Consider the following 6,000-nt stretch of genomic DNA (forward strand, 5'->3'; position numbering starts at 1 on the left):
TTCTCTGGCCTCGATAAAGGTTCTTACCAGCAGCGGGGCCAACAAGTCCACATATTTCCTGCAAAATTCCACCGGGAACCCGTCAGGTCCCGGGGCCTTCCCTGCCTGCATGTTCCCCAGCCCTTTGGTCACCTCGTCCACCCCAATTGGCACCCCCAGGCCTGCCACCTCCTGCTCCTCCACCCTCGGGAACCTTAGTTGGTCCAGAAACTGCTGCATCCCCTCTTTTCCCTCCGGGGGTTGGGACCAATATAACCTCTCATAAAAGGTCTTGAACACCTCATTTACCTTCCCTGCTCTCCGCAGCGTGGTTCCCGTTTCATTCCTAACTCCCCCTATTTCCCTCGCCGCTGTCCTCTTACGAAGCTGGTGGGCCAACAGCTGGGACGCACCCCGCCGGGTAGGAGAATGGCCGTTGGCCGCCGTGAATCCCGCCCCCGCCGAAGTCTCCGCTCCCGGTGATTGGGCGGGGGCGGGAATCCGGCCGCGCCGGTTGGCGGGACCCCCCGCTGGATTCTCCGGCCCGGATGGGCCGAAGTCCCGCCCAGGAATTGCCTGTCCCGCCGACGTAAATCAAACCTGGTATTTACCGGCGGGACAAGGCGGCGTGGGCGGGCTCCGGGGTCCTGGGGGGGGGCGTGGGGCGATCTGACCCCGGGGGGTGCCCCCACAGTGGCCTGGCCCGCGATCGGGGCCCACCGATCCGCGGGCGGGCCTGTGCCGTGGGGGCACTCTTTCCCTTCCGCCTCCGCCACGGCCTCCACCATGGCGGAGGTGGAAGAGACTCTCCCCACTGCGCATGCGCGGGAAACTGACAGCGGCCGCTGACGCTCCCGCGCATGCGCTGGGAAACTGACAGCGGCCGCTGATGCTCCCGCGCATGCGCCGCATTTCCGCGCCAGCTGGCGGGGCAACAAACGCCATTTCCGCCAGCTGGCGGGGCGGAAATCCCTCCGGCGTCGGCCTAGCCCCTCAATGTTGGGGCTAGGCCGCCAAAAATGCGGAGACTTCCGCACCTGTTTGCCGGCGCGATGCCCGTCTGATTGGCGCCGGCCGGAGAATCCAGCGGGGGGTCCCGCATCCCGCCGTTGGGGGAGAATATCGCCCCTGGACCTTTTCCCCATATTCATATCTCATCCCCTGTGCCTTCCTCCACTGTGCCTCTGCCCTCCCTGTGGTCAGCAGGTCAAACTCCGTCTGGAGTCGTCGCCTCTCCCTATATAGTCCTTCATCCGGGGCCTCCACATATTTTTTATCCACACTCAAAATCTCCCCCCGTAATCTTTCCCTCTCTTTGGCCTCTGTTTTCCCTTTGTGAGCCCTGATGGAGATCAACTCTCCCCTGACCACCGCCTTCAGCGCTTCCCATACTACCCCCACTCGGACCTCCCCATCATCATTGGCCTCCAGGTACCTTTCGATACATCCCAGCACCCTTCCGCAGACTCCCTCATCCGCCAATAATCCCACATCCAGTCGCCAGAGTGGACGCTGTTCCCTCTCCTCACCTAGTTCCCGATCCACCCAATGTGGGGCATGGTCTGAAACAGCTATGGCCGAGTACTCCGTTCCTTCCACCCTCGAAATCAGTGACCTTCCCAAAATGAAGAAATCTATCCGGGAGTATACCTTATGGACATGGGAGAAAAAGGAGAACTCTTTGGCCAGCGGCCTAGCAAATCGCCACGGATCCACTCCCCCCCATTTGGTCCATAAACCCCCTAAGCACCTTGGCCACTGCCGGCCTTCTTCCGGTCCTGGATCTAGATCTATCTAACCCTGGGTCTAGCACGGTGTTGAAGTCCCCCCCACATTACCAGGTTTTCTACCTCCAGGTCCGGGATGCGTCCCAGCATCCGCTTCATAAATCCCGCATCATCCCAGTTCGGGGCATATACGTTGACCTTCATTCCCTGCAGTCTGCCACTGACCATCACATATCTGCCCCGCTGTCCGCTACAATGTTCCTAGCCTCGAACGACACCCGTTTCCCCACCAATATCGCCACCCCTCTAATCTTTGCGTCCAGCGCTGAGTGGAACACCTGTCCCACCCATCCTTTCCTTAACCTAACCTGGTCCGCCACCTTCAGATGCGTCTCTTGAAGCATGGCCACGTCTGCCTTCAGTCCTTTTAAGTGCACAAACACTTGGGCCCTCTGAATCGGCCCATTTAGGCCTCTCACGTTCCACGTGATCAGCCGGACTGGGGGGCTGCTCGCCCCCCTCCCCTGTCGACTAGCCATCACCCTCTCTGGGCCAGTCCCACGTCCCGGTTCCGCGCACCCACCCGTCCCCCAGGCGGCGCATTCCCGCCTCGACCACCTTTTCTCTTCCCAGCTCCCTTTCGATCTCAGCAGCAGCAACCCAGCCCCCGCCCCCCCCCCCCCCCCCCCCCGCTAGATCCCCATCTAGCATGGTTACTCCCCCCATATTGCTTCCGAAAGTCAGCTGACTTCAACTGACCCCGGCTTCTCCCACTCTCTCCTTGACCCCCCCGTGTGAGGAACTTCCATCCTCCTTGCGCCTATCTTCCCGCCGTCATCTCTCTGGCGCGGGAAAAGAAAAAGAAACCCCGCGCTTTCTAGAACCATCCCGCCCCCCATGGCGCAGCTCCCCCTATCGCCCCGTTCCCATTCCCCATCCCCCGCCTATGTCTCTTTATCCCCCCCCACCGGCGCCCACATTTCTCAGTGTCCCCCCCTTCCCAATTTACACCTCTATACATCAGCATTGTCGTTTCCCCTCCAACATCAGTCCCTCAGTTCTGGTCCAGTTTCTCATTTTGAATGAAGGTCCACGCTTCTTCCGACGTCTCAAAGTAATAATGTCTATCCTGATGCGTGACCCATAGTCGCGCCGGCTGCAACATCCCGAACTTCACTTTCTTCTTATGCAGCACCTCCTTGGCTCGATTTAAACTCGCCCTCCTTCTCGCCACCTCCGCACTCCAATCCTGATAAACTCGTATCACCGCATTCTCCCATCTGCTACTTCGTACCTTCTTGGCCCATCTCAGAACAACCTCTCTGTCATTGAAGCGGTGAAATCGCACGATCATCGCCCTAGGTGGTTCTCCAGCCTTTGGTCTCTTCGCAGGGACCCGGTGGGCCCCTTCCACTTCCAAGGGGCTCGAGGGGGCCTCAGCTCCCATTAGTGAGCGTAGCATCGCGCTCGCATAAGCCCCGCCGTCAGCTCCTTCCACTCCCTCGGGGAGACCCAGGATCCGGAGGTTCTTTCTCCTTGATCTATTTTCCAGGACTTCAATTCTTTCGATGCACTTCTTATCAACCGCCTCGTGCGTCTGCATTTTGACCGCTAGGCCCAGGATCTCGTCCTCGTTGTCCGTTACCTTCTGCTCCACCACACGGAGCTCTATCTCCTGGGCCTTTTGTGTCTCTTTAAGCCCCTCGATTGCCTGTAGCATCGGGGCCAGCACCTCCTTTTTTAGCAGCTCCACACACTTTCTTAAAAATTCATCCTGGTCCGGTCCCCATGTCGCCTGGGCTCCCTCCGACGCCATCTTGTTCCTTTCTTTCCTCTGCCGCTGCCCTCGAGGATTCTCCGAGATCTGGCCGCCGCTGCCGATCTTTTTCTTTCCCACTGGGGGGGGTCTCCCTGTTGCTTCACCCCACACCGGGTTTCGTCGAAAATAAAATTCCCGTTGGGGATCTTAAAAGAGCCCGAAGGTCCGTCTAAGCTGGAGCCGCCGAAATGTGCGGCTTAGCTGGTCATCGCCGCAACCGGAAGTCGCACAGGGAGATTTTGCTAATAGACTGCAACCCTATTACAATTCTGTATTGGTAGTTCATGTGACAACAAAATGAATTACAAAAGCAGACCTTTCACTCTTCACAAGGCAGATTTCAGCAGAGAGCTTATTAACAAACGACCTTGTGAAATGCATTTGAGGAGTTACCCAAATTATTGCTGAACACTGCACTGGGAATCCAGGAATTTTATCTGAACTCTAAATTCCCTTCCCCTAACCTTTAATCAGTTTGATGTTGAAATACACCCACCTGTTTTTCAACACAAATAAAGATTACCAATGAAATATCCCAATTTATTGAATCACTTTAGTTTTGTTTTATTTATTTATGGGATGTGGGTGACGCTGACTAGGCCTACCCCTAATTGCCCTTGAGAAATGTACTGCAGTTGGGTTCCAGCAGTCAGCAGCAAGAGGGCAGCTGACATCCATCCTAGTCAAAAGATTTGCAGGTTAGGTGGATTGGCCATGCTAAATTGCCTCTGTGTCCAAAGATTAAGTGGGGTTACGCAGTTACGGGGCTAGGGTTGGGGAGTGGGTCTAGGTAGGGTGCTCTTTCGGAGGGTCGGTGTAAACTCGATGGCCCAAATGGCCTCCTTCTGCACTGTGGGGATTCTATGATAAAATGGTCTGCACAATAGTAAATGACCATCATCCACAAGAGTTCATTCCAAAATGAATTTAATGCATGGACATTAGGGTCGGCAACCCTCTGGGATTGGCCTGGAGTCTCCAGGATCTGAAGGTCAATCCCCAGGACCCTGCCATGCGCAACCCTGGAGAAACATCATCAGATATTAACAAGGTTTGTGGGATTTTTAATATAAATTTAGAGCACTCAATTATTTTTTTCCAATTAAGGGGCAATTTAGCTTTGCCAATCCACCTACCCTGCACATCTTTGGGTTGTGGGGGTGTTGCTCTGTTTCAGTCTCAACAGCATCGCCAATACTGTGGGTATTTCTGTTTATCTCAGTGAACCACAAGCCTTCCCTTATATCGATCAAATGACCACACAACCAGTTAGTTAGTTCAACAGATGGTTTATTTACATACACAAGAGTTATCTCAACATGCAAACACAATATCTACTACGAGTTAAACTACACCTATCAGCAACAATAACCTATACTTAACTTCAGGGTGACCGGCACTGTGCAAATGGATGAGGCCTTTATCTGGATTTCACTTGGCTGGTTGGAAGAAAGTGGCTCTGTCTCTGCTGGGCTCACCCATCAGGTAGAGATCATTGGTCTTGAACTTAGCTGGCTGTTCCTGCTGCAATTAGGTTGGTTACCTGCGTTTTAGATACACATAGGCTGTGTATCTGTCTGAGTCCTGAGTTGGCCATAATTCCCATGGTCCTTTGCAGGTGGCCATCTTAGATGGCTACAGGGGTGAGACCCACGCAGACACTGGGAGAATGAGTAAACTCCACACGGACAGGGGGCCGGGATCGAACCCGGGTCCTCGGCGCCATGTGGCAGCAGTGCTAACCACTGCGCCAGCGTGCCACCCTTAAAAAGGATTGTTCTTTTAATAAAGTTTCTTTTTTTTTCTTTTCTTTAATACATTTAGAGCACCCAATTCTTTTTTTTTCAATTAAGGGGCAATTTAGCGTGGCCAATTCACCTACCCTACACATCTTTTTGTGTTGTGGGGGTGAGACCCACGCAGACACGGGGAGAATGTGCAAACTCCACTTAATAAATTTTCTTTGAACATTTCTCTTTACCAGATCTAAAAATATTGAAAATGGGGCAAAGAAGACTGATGGTTGAGCATCATCCAATTGGCTAATGAATCTTTTTGCTTTCCCATTGGCACAGGAAGACAGTGAGTCACAAGGGGGAATGTGTTGGCTGACTAATGGCTGGAGTATGGGGGACGTCATATGATGAAACCTCCAGGAATACATTTAATCACAGTTGGCAACCCTGCTGAAGATGGAAAAGAAATAACATTTGCTTGAAACTGGTTACCAGAGGAGAGGCCAATTCTTTCAATCCATGTTTTGGGTTTGATAACTTCCCCTTCAAATTTTTGCTTTTTGATTGTATGCAATGGGTGGAATTACAGGGCTGCTATTACAACCTCACAGCCTCTGGAAAGTTGTATTCACGAGGAGTATAGCCAATAACATCATAGACCTGATTCTCTTAGTTTTGTTGCTTGCAAGCACAGTGTCTTCACTGGCAGCATGAGATTGTGGAATTGCTCTTGCCAGTA

Source organism: Scyliorhinus torazame, chromosome 10 (assembly GCF_047496885.1).
Source record: "Scyliorhinus torazame isolate Kashiwa2021f chromosome 10, sScyTor2.1, whole genome shotgun sequence".
In the NCBI taxonomy this organism is placed as follows: domain Eukaryota; kingdom Metazoa; phylum Chordata; class Chondrichthyes; order Carcharhiniformes; family Scyliorhinidae; genus Scyliorhinus; species Scyliorhinus torazame.